The sequence below is a fragment of the Arachis stenosperma genome, chromosome 1 (genome assembly GCF_014773155.1).
Source record: "Arachis stenosperma cultivar V10309 chromosome 1, arast.V10309.gnm1.PFL2, whole genome shotgun sequence".
NCBI lineage: Eukaryota > Viridiplantae > Streptophyta > Magnoliopsida > Fabales > Fabaceae > Arachis > Arachis stenosperma.
The window spans coordinates 16,272,338-16,283,207 of record NC_080377.1 but is presented as its reverse complement, the minus strand read 5'-3'; positions in this window follow the sequence as shown (position 1 = coordinate 16,283,207).

Here is a 10,870-nt window from a genome sequence, read left to right as displayed (position 1 = left end):
GAGCACTTCCAAACCACTTATCCACAAGCTCTCAAGGTCTCAACACCTCCAAGAACAGATTTTTCACCACCAAACCCTTTCCAAGCTTTTCAAAGTCACCAATCAAGCTCCAAAATACACACATACACAACCTAAGCCACAAACATCATACCCATACACAACATCTCAAAACCCAAACATCATAAAACAACAAAATACACTAGGGTTGAGAATCTTACCACACCCAAGGTCCAAGGAGACAAGATTAACCTTCTCCTTCAAGAGAGTTGGGTCCTATAACATCAAAGAACCCAAAATCTCAACATTTCACCCATGAAATTCGAAAATAGGGGCTGAAGTTTCGAACAGCATAGTGTGGCTTACCTCAAGATTGATTGTATGGGTTTTGTAGAGCTCTCCGCGGTGAACGCGTGGCCACAAACGGGGCGGCAATCGGAGCTCTAGATCAAAAGTTATGGTGATTTGAAGATCAAGTGAGAGAGAGAAGTTGAGAGAATGTTCTTCCTCCCTTTCTCTCTAATTTCAGCTTGTGTGTGTAACAAATGAGGAGAGAGAGTGCTGAAAACTAGGGTTTTGGTTAAGTTATGTTGGGCCAAGGGCCCACTTTGGGTCCAATTGGCCCGGTTTGGCCCGTTCGGTCCAATCTTGGTCCGAATTCTATAAAATTGGTATCAAAATTCTCGTCTCAGTCTCCTCTATCACATTTAGCCATAAAAATCACATTTTAGGCTTTCTAAAATAAATTCTCATTTATGGGTTAATTAGCCGTTAATTAACCGGGTTTTACATTACACCTCCAAAAACTTTCCTCTCCTAACTCACTCATAATCTAAGCCCCCTCCCCAATCCCCACCCCCAAACGTAAACCTAGATCTAGGCCTCTAGCTGCTCTCTTCTCTTAGTCTCGCACTCTTGCTCTCTGCATTGGAGTTTCAAGCTCGAAGCCTTTCCTCCCAAGTTTTTGGTAATTCTTTTGAATCCTGGCTTAAGCATTTGTCTCTAGTCTTGAAACGGTACCAAGAATCAAACCTTATTTTAAATTGGGATAAATGTCATTTTATGGTTACAGAAAGTATTATTCTTGGACACCGGACTTTAAGTAAGGGAATTGAGGTTGATAGAGCAAAGGTGGAGGTAATTGAAAAATTACCACCACCAACTAATGTTAAGGCAATCAAGAGTTTCTTGGGTCATACAGGATTTTACAAAAGATTTATAAAAGATTTTTCCAAAATTGCTAAACCATTGAGCAACCTATTAGTTGCTGATGTTCCTTTTATATTTGATGCTGACTGTCTGCATGCCTTTGAAACTCTGAAAGCAAACCTTACCTCTGCTCCCATCATAGCTCTTCCTAACTGGGATTTATCATTTGAATTAATGTGTGATGCTAATGACTATGCTATAGGAGCTCTTTTAGGACAGAGGCAAGGCAAGCTTATGCATGTCATTTACTATGCTAGTCGTGTATTAAATGATGCTCAAAAGAATTACACAACTACAGAAAAAGAATTATTAGTTGTTGTGTATGCTGTTGATAAGTTTAGGTCCTATTTAATTGGTTCCAAGGTTATTGTTTATACTAATCATGTTGCTTTGAAGTACCTTCTGCCAAACAGGATTCTAAACCAAGATTAATCAGATGGGTGCTGCTCATTTAGGAGTTTGATATTGAGATCAACGACAGAAAGGGGTCAGAAAATTAGGTAGCTGACCACCTTTCCAGAATTGAACCTGAAGAAGGAATGCAATCACCCACAGCTGTGACTGAGACATTTCCAGATGAGCAACTTTCTGTCATTCAGCAGGCTCCATGGTTTGCAGACGTTGCAAAATACAAAGCCATGAGGTTCATTTCCAAGGAGTACAGTAAACAAGTTAAGAAGCTACTGACTGATGCAAAGTACTACTTTTGGGAGGAACCTTATCTTTTTAAAAGATACTCAGATGGTATAATCCGAAAGTGTTTCTTAGATGAGAAAACACAGTAGATTCTTTGGCACTGTCATGGTTCTAATTATAGAGGCCACTTTGGTGGTGAAAGGACAACTACAAAAGGTCTTCCAGTGCGATTTTTAATGGCCGACTCTTTTTCGGGACTCAAGAGCATTTGTGAAGAACTGTGACTGATGTGAGGGAGCCAAGAATCTCCCTGCCAACCATGAGATGCCACAGCAAGAGATTCTTAAGATTGAGTTGTTTGATGTGTGGAGTATTGACTTCATGGGACTTTTTCCACCCTCATACTCTAACACTTATATCTTAGTGGCAGTTGATTATGTGTCCAAGTGGGTGAAAGCTATGGATTTACCCACCAATGATACCAAAGTGGTGATGAGTTTTCTCCAGAGATATATTTTCAACCGGTTTGGTGTCCCAAGGATATTCATTAGTGATAGAGGAAGTCACTTTTGCAATAGACAGCTGGACTCACTACTGTAGAGATACGGAGTCCGTCATAAAGTGGCAACCCCTTATCACCCTCAGACAAGTGGACAGGTTGAGGTCTCTAATAGAGAACTCAAGAGGATTCTAAAGAAGACCGTCAGTATTTCAAGAAAAGATTGGTCTAGGAAGCTTGATGACTGGTGCATGGAATTGTGATCATCAATGGCGCCATCAACATGGTACGCTCAATTGTAATCTCAACTCTTTATCACAACTTCGCACAACTAACCAGCAAGTGTACTGGGTCGTCCAAGTAATAAACCTTACGCGAGTAAGGGTCGATCCCACGGAGATTGTTGGTATGAAGCAAGCTATGGTCATCTTGTAAATCTCAGTCAGGCGGATTCAAATGGTTATGGAAGATTAATGACTAAAAGATGAATAAAACATAAAATAAAGATAGAGATACTTATGTAGTTCATTGGTGAGAATTTCAGATAAGCGTATGGAGACGCTTTGTCCCTTCCGTCTCTCTGCTTTCCTACTGTCTTCATCCAATCCTTCTTACTCCTTTCCATGGCAAGCTGTATGTTGGGCATCACCATTGTCAATGGCTACAATCCCATCCTCTCAATGAAAATGTTCAACGCGCTCTGTCACAGCACGGCTATTCAGCTGTCAGTTCTCGATCATGTCGGAATAGAATCCAATGATTCTTTTGCGTCTGTCACTAACGCCCCACAATCGCGAGTTTGAAGCTCGTCACAGTCATTCAATCCTTGAATCCTACTCAGAATACCACAGACAAGGTTTAGACCTTCCAGGTTCTCTTGAATGCCGCCATCAATTCTAGCTTATACCACGAAGATTCTGATTAAGGAATCCAAGAGATAAACATTCAAGCCTTGTTTGCTTGTAGAACGGAAGTGGTTGTTAAGCACGCGTTCATAAGTGAGAATGATGATGAGCGTCACATAATCATCACATTCATCATGTTCTTGGGTGCGAATGAATATCTTAGAACAAGAATAAGCTGAATTAAATAGAAGAATAATAGTAATTGCATTAATACTCGAGGTACAGCAGAGCTCCACACCTTAATCTATGATGCGTAGAAACTCCACCGTTGAAAATACATAAGAACAAGGTCTAGGCATGGCCGAATGGCCAGCCTCCCAAAGAGGGTTCAATCATAAAAACATGATCAAAAGATCTCCTAATACAATAGCAAAAGGTCCTATTTGTAGAGAACTAGTAGCTTAGGGTTTACAAAGATGAGTAAATGACATAAAAATCCACTTCCGGGCCCACTTGGTGTGTGCTTGGGCTGAGCATTGAAGCTTTCATGTGTAGAGACTTTTCTTGGAGTTAAACGCCAGTTTTTGTGCCAGTTTCGGCGTTTAACTCCCATTCTTGTGCCAGTTCCGGCGTTAAACGCCAGAATTCTTGAGCTGACTTGGAACGCCTGTTTGGGCCATCAAATCTCGGGCAAAGTATGGACTATTACACATTGCTGGAAAGCCCAGAATGTCTACTTTCCAACGCAATTGAGAGTGCGCTAATTAGGCTTCTTTAGCTCCAGAAAATCTACTTCGAGTGCAGGGAGGTCAGAATCCAACAGCATCTGCAGTCCTTTTAAGCCTCTGAATCAGATTTTTGCTCTGGTCCCTCAATTTCAGCCAGAAAATACCTAAAATCACAAAAAAACACACAAAATCATAGTAAAGTCCAGAAAAGTGAATTTTAACTAAAAACTAATAAAAATATAATAAAAACTAACTAAAACATACTAAAAACATACTAAAAACAATGTCAAAAAGCGTATAAATTATCCGCTCATCACAACACCAAACTTAAATTGTTGCTTGTCCCCAAGCAACTGAAAATCAAATAAGATAAAAAGAAGAGAATATACTATAGACTCCAAATTATCAATGAAACTTAGCTCCAATTAGATGAGCGGGACTAGTAGCTTTTTGCCTCTGAATAGTTTTGGCATCTCACTTTATCCTTTGAAATTCAGAATGATGGGGTTCTATAGGAACTCAGAATCCAGATAGTTTATTGATTCTCCTAGTTAAGTATGATGATTCTTGAACACAGCTACTTTATGAGTCTTGGCCGTGGCCCAAAGCACTCTGTCTTCCAGTATTACCACCGGATACATACATGCCACAGACACATAACTGGGTGAACCTTTTCAGATTGTGACTCAGCTTTGCTAGAGTCCCCAATTAGAGGTGTCCAGGGTTCTTAAGCACACTCTTTTTTTTTTTGCCTTGGATCACGACTTTATTTTTACCCTTGCCTTTTGGTTTAAAGGGCTGTTGGCTTTTTCTGCTTGCTTTCTCTCTTTTTTTTTCGCACATAATCTCTCTCTTTTTTTGTATTCACTGCTTTTTCTTGCTTCAAGAATCATTTTTATGATTTTTCAGATCCTCAGTAACATGTCTCCTTTTTTCATCATTCTTTCAAGAGCCAACATTCATGAACAACAAATTCAAAAGACATATGCACTGTTCAAGCATACATTCAGAAGTCAAAGTATTACCACCACATCAAAATAATTAATCTGTTATAAAATTTAAAATTCATGCAATTCTTCTCTTTTTTAATTAAGAACATTTTTCATTTAAGAAAGGTGATGGATTCATAGGACATTCATAACTTTAAGGCATAGACACTAAGACACTAATGATCATAAGACACAAACATAAATAAAACATAAAGCATAATTTTCGAAAAAAATAGAAAAATAAAGAACAAGAAGATTAAAGAACGGGTCCACCTTAGTGATGGCGGCTTGTTCTTCCTCTTGAAGATCTTATGGAGTGCTTGAGCTCCTCAATGTCTCTTCCTTGCCTTTGTTGCTCCTCTCTGATAATTCTTTGATCTTCTCTAATTTCATGGAGGAGGATGGAATGTTCTTGGTGCTCCACCCTTAGTTGTCCCATGTTGGAACTCAATTCTCCTAGGGAGGTGTTGATTTGCTCCCAATAGTTTTGTGGAGGAAAGCGCATCCCTTGAGGCATCTCAGGGATTTCATGATGAGGAATTTCCTCATGTCCATGAGTGGGATCTCTTGTTTGCTCCATCCTCTTCTTAGTGATGGGCTTGTCCTCATCAATGAGTATGTCTCCCTCTATGTTAATTCCAACTGAATTACAGAGGTGACAAATGAGATGAGGGAAGGCTAACATTGCCAAGGTAGAGGACTTGTCCGCCATCTTATAAAGTTCTTGGGATATAACCTCATGAACTTCTACTTCCTCTCCAATCATGATGCTATGAATCATGATAGCCCGGTCTATAGTAACTTCGGACCGGTTGCTAGTGGGAATGATTGAGCGTTGGATAAACTCCAACCATCCCCTAGCCACGGGCTTGAGGTCATGCCTTCTCAGTTGAACCGGCTTCCCTCTTGAATCTCTCTTCCATTGAGCGCCCTCTTCACAAATGTCTATGAGGACTTGGTCCAACCTTTGATCAAAGTTGACCCTTCTAGTGTAAGGGTGTTCATCTCCTTGCATCATGGGCAAGTTGAATGCCAACCTTACATTTTCCGGACTAAAATCTAAGCATTTTCCCCGAACCATTGTAAGCCAATTCTTTGGGTCCGGGTTCATACTTTGATCATGGTTCTTGGTGATCCATGCATTGGCATAGAACTCTTGAACCATTAAGATTCCGACTTGTTGAATGGAGTTGGTAAGAACTTCCCAACCTCTTCTTCGGATCTCATGTCGGATCTCCGGATATTCACTCTTTTTGAGTTTGAAAGGGACCTCGGGGATCACCTTCTTCATGGCCACAACTTCATGGAAGTGGTCTTGATGCACCCTTGAGATGAATCTCTCCATCTCCCATGACTCGGAGGTGGAAGCTTTTGCCTTCCCTTTCCTCTTTCTAGAGGTTTCTCCGGCCTTATATGCCATAAATGATTATGGAAAAACAAAAAGCAATGCTTTTACCACACCAAACTTAGAAGGTTTGCTCGTCCTCGAGCAAAAGAAGAAAGAAGAGAGTAGAAGAAGAAGAAATAGAGGAGATGGAGGTGGCTTTATTTTTCGGCCAAGGGGAAGAAGTAGTGTGTAGGTTATGTGAAAATTAAGGAGTGAAGATGGGTTTATATAGGGGTGGAGAGAGGGGTAAGGTTCGGCCATTATGGGTGGGTTTGGGAGGGAAAGTGGTTTGAATTTGAATGGTGAGGTAGGTGGGGTTTTATGAAGGATGGATGTGAGTGGTGAAGAGAATAGTGGGATTTGATAGGTGAGGGGTTTTTGGGGAAGAGGTATTGAGATGATTGGTGAATGGGTGAAGAAGAAAGAGAGTGGTGGGATAGGTGGGGATCCTGTGGGGTCCACAGATCCTGAGGTGTCAAGGATAATTCATCTCTGCACCAAGTGGCGAGCAAAAATGCTCCTTCTGCCAATCCTGGCGTTAAACGCCGGGCTGTTGCCCATTTCTGGTGTTTAACGCCAGCTTGGTGCCCATTCCTGGCGTTAAACGCCAGTCTGGTGCCCCTTTCTGGCATTAAACGCCTAGAATGGTGCCACACTGGGCGTTAAACGCCCATTTTGCTATCTTCACTGGCGTTTAAACGCCAGCAAATTTTCCTCCAGGGTGTGCTGTTTTTTTCTTTCTATTTTTCATTCTTTTTTTACTTTTTCAATTAATTTTGTGACTTCCCATGATCATCAACCTATAGAAAATATAAAATAACAAAGGAAAATAGATAAATATAACATTGGGTTGCCTCCCAACAAGCGCTTCTTTAATGTCAGTAGCTTAACAGTGGGCTCTCATGGAGCCTCACAGATACTCAGAGCAATGTTGGAACCTCCCAACACCAAACATAGAGTTTGAATGTGGGGGTTCAACACCAAACTTAGAAGTTGGTTGTGGCCTCCCAACACCAAACTTAGAGTTTGACTGTGGGGGCTCTGTTTGACTCTGTTTTGAGGGAAGCTCGTCATGCTTCCTCTCCATGGTTACAGAGGGGTATCCTTGAGCCTTAAACACAAAGGATTCTTCATTCACTTGAATGATCAATTCTCCTCTGTCAACATCAATCACAGCCTTTGCTGTGGCTAGGAAGGGTCTGCCAAGGATGATGGATTCATCCATGCACTTCCCAGTCTCTAGGACTATGAAATCAGCAAGGATGTAATGGTCTTCAACCTTTACCAGAACATCCTCTACAAGTCCATAAGGTTGTTTTCTTGAATTGTTTGCCATCTCTAGTGAGATTCTTGCAGCTTGCACCTCAAAGATCTCTAGCTTCTCCATTACAGAGAGAGGCATGAGGTTTATGCTTGACCCTAGGTCACACAGAGCCTTCTCAAAGGTCATGGTGCCTATGGTACAAGGTATTGAGAACTTCCCAAGATCTTGTCTCTTTTGAGGTAATCTCTGCCTAGTCAAGTCATCCAGTTCTTTGGTGAGCAAAGGGGGTTCATCCTTCCAAGTCTCATTACCAAATAACTTGTCATTTAGCTTCATGATTGCTCCAAGGTACTTAGCAACTTGCTCTTCAGTGACATCTTCGTCCTCTTCAGAGGAAGAATACTCATCAGAGCTCATGAATGGCAGAAGTAAATCCAATGGAATCTCTATGGTCTCAGTGTGAGCCTCAGATTCCCTTGGTTCCTCATTAGGGAACTCATTGGAGGCCAGTGGACGTCCATTGAGGTCTTCCTCAGTGGCGATCACTGTCTCTTCCTCCTCTCCAAATTCGGCCATGTTGATGGCCTTGCACTCTTCTTTTGGATTCTCTTCTGTATTGCTTGGAAGAGTACTAGGAGGGAGTTCAGTAACTTTCTTACTCAACTGACCCACTTGTGCCTCCAAGTTTCTAATGGAGGACCTTGTTTCAGTCATGAAACTTTGAGTGGTTTTGATTAGATCAGAGACCATGGTTGCTAAGTCAGAGTGGCTCTGCTTAGAATTCTCTGTCTGTTGCTGAGAAGATGATGGAAAAGGCTTACCATTGCCAAACCTGTTTCTTCCACCATTATTGTTGTTGAAACCTTGTTGAGGTCTCTGTTGATCCTTCCATGAGAGATTTGGATGACTTCTCCATGAAGGATTATAGGTGTTTCCATAGGGTTCTCCCATGTAATTCACCTCTTCCATTGATGGGTTCTCAGGATCATAAGCTTCTTCTTCAGATGAAGCGTCCTTAGTACTGCCTGGTGTAGCTTGCATTCCAGACAGACTTTGAGAAATCATATTGACTTGCTGAGTCAATATTTTGTTCTGAGCCAATATGGCATTCAGAGTATCAATCTCAAGAACTCCTTTCTTCTGATTCGTCCCATTGTTCACAGGATTCCTTTCAGAAGTGTACATGAATTGGTTATTTGCAACCATTTCAATGACAGAGCTGTCCAATGACATCTTGGACAGTTCAGACAGACCATCATAGAAGATACCTATGATACTCCATTCAGAAAACATGTCAGAAGGACACTTTCTGATCAATTGTTTATATCTTTCCCAAGCTTTATAGAGGGATTCACCTTCCTTCTATCTGAAGGTTTGGACTTCCACTCTAAGCTTACTCAATTTTTGAGGTAGAAAGAACTTTGCCAAGAAGGCATTGACTAGCTTTTCCCAAGAGTTCAGGCTTTCTTTAGGTTGTGAGTCCAACCATATCCTAGCTCTGTCTCTTATAGCAAAAGGGAATAGCATAAGTCTGTAGACCTCAGGGTCAACCCCATTGGTCTTGACAGTGTCACAAATTTGCAAGAATTCAGCTAAGAACTGATGAGGATCTTCCAATGGAAGTCCATGGAACTTGCAATTCTGTTGCATTAGAGAAACTAATTGAGGCTTAAGCTCAAAGTTGTTTTCTCCAATGGCAGGGTAGAGATGCTTCTCCCATAGAAGTCGGGAGTAGGTGCAATAAAGTCACCCAGCACCTTCCTTGCATAGTTGACATTATTGTTATTTTCGGCTGCCATGTCTTCTTCTTGTTTGAAGATTTCTGTTAGGTCCTCTACAGAGAGTAGTGCTTTAGCTTCTCTTAGGTTTCGCTTCAAGGTCCTTTCAGGTTCAGGGTCAGCCTCAACAAGAATGCTTTTGTCTTTGCTCCTGCTCATATGAAAGAGAAGAGAACAAGAAAGTATGGAATCCTCTATGTCACAGTATAGAGATTCCTTGAGGTGTCAGAGGAAAAAAAGAATAGAAGGAGGAGGTATAAGAAGAATTCGAACTTATCTAGAAAGATAGAATTTGAATTATTGATAATGGAGGAGTGTTAGTCCTTAAATAGAGGGATGTGAGAAGAGGGGAAGAATTTTCAAAAATAAAGTAAGAGATTTTGAAATAATTAAAAGAAATTTTGAAAAATTGATTGGTGATTTTCGAAAACTAAGATTGAAAAAGTAATTAAGTGATTTTTGAAAAAGATTTTGAAATTAGAAATCAAAAAGATATGATTGAAGACTATTTTGAAAAAGATGTGATTAAAAAGATATGATTGAAAAGATATGATTGAAAAACAATTTAAAAAGATTTGATTTTTAAAATTAATGACTTGGCTAACAAGAAATTTAAAAGATATGATTCAGACATTAAACCTTTCTCAACAGAAAAGGCAACATACTTGAAATATCGAATCAAATCATTAATTGTTAGCAAGTATTTTTTTTTTTTGAAAAATGGGAAGAAATTGATTTTGAAAATATATGATTGAAAAGATATGATTTGAAAAAGATTTGATTTTGAAAAATTATGAAAACTTGAAAAAAATTTGAATTAAAAACAAAATCTTCCCTCTTGTGCCATCCTGGCGTTAAACGCCCAGAATGGTACTCTGGCTGGCGTTTAAACGCCAGTTTGCCTTCTTCACTGAGCGTTTTGAATGCCCAGCTTTTTCTGTGTAACTTCTCTGCTGTATGTTCTGAATCTTCAATTCTCTGTATTATTGACTTAAAAAGACACAATTTAAAATATTTTTTTGAATTTTTAATGATGAGGAATAATCAAAATGCCACTAAGATCAAATAAACAATGCATGCAAGACACCAAACTTAGAAGTTTGTATACTACTGACACTAACAAATTGAGAATGCATGTGAGAAACAACAAAACACTCAAGATAAGAGAATTTAAAGATTAGAGCAAGGAAATCATCAAGAACAACTTGAAGATCAATGAAGAACATAATGCATGTAATTTTCGAAAATTAGAAGAATAAAGACACGCAATTGACACCAAACTTAAAATTAGACACTAGACTCAAACAAGAAACATAAAAATATTTTTGATTTTAAGATTTTATAAATTTTTTTGGATTTTTTTGAAAATTATATGGAAAAGAAAATAAAGAGATTCAAAATTTTTAATAAGAATTCCAGGAATCATGCAATGTTAGTCTAAAGCTTTAGTCTAAAGAAATTAGACATGGATAGCCAAGCTTCAGCAGGACATTACATTCAAGAGCTAAATTAATGAGAATCAATCAGCTTTGGTGATG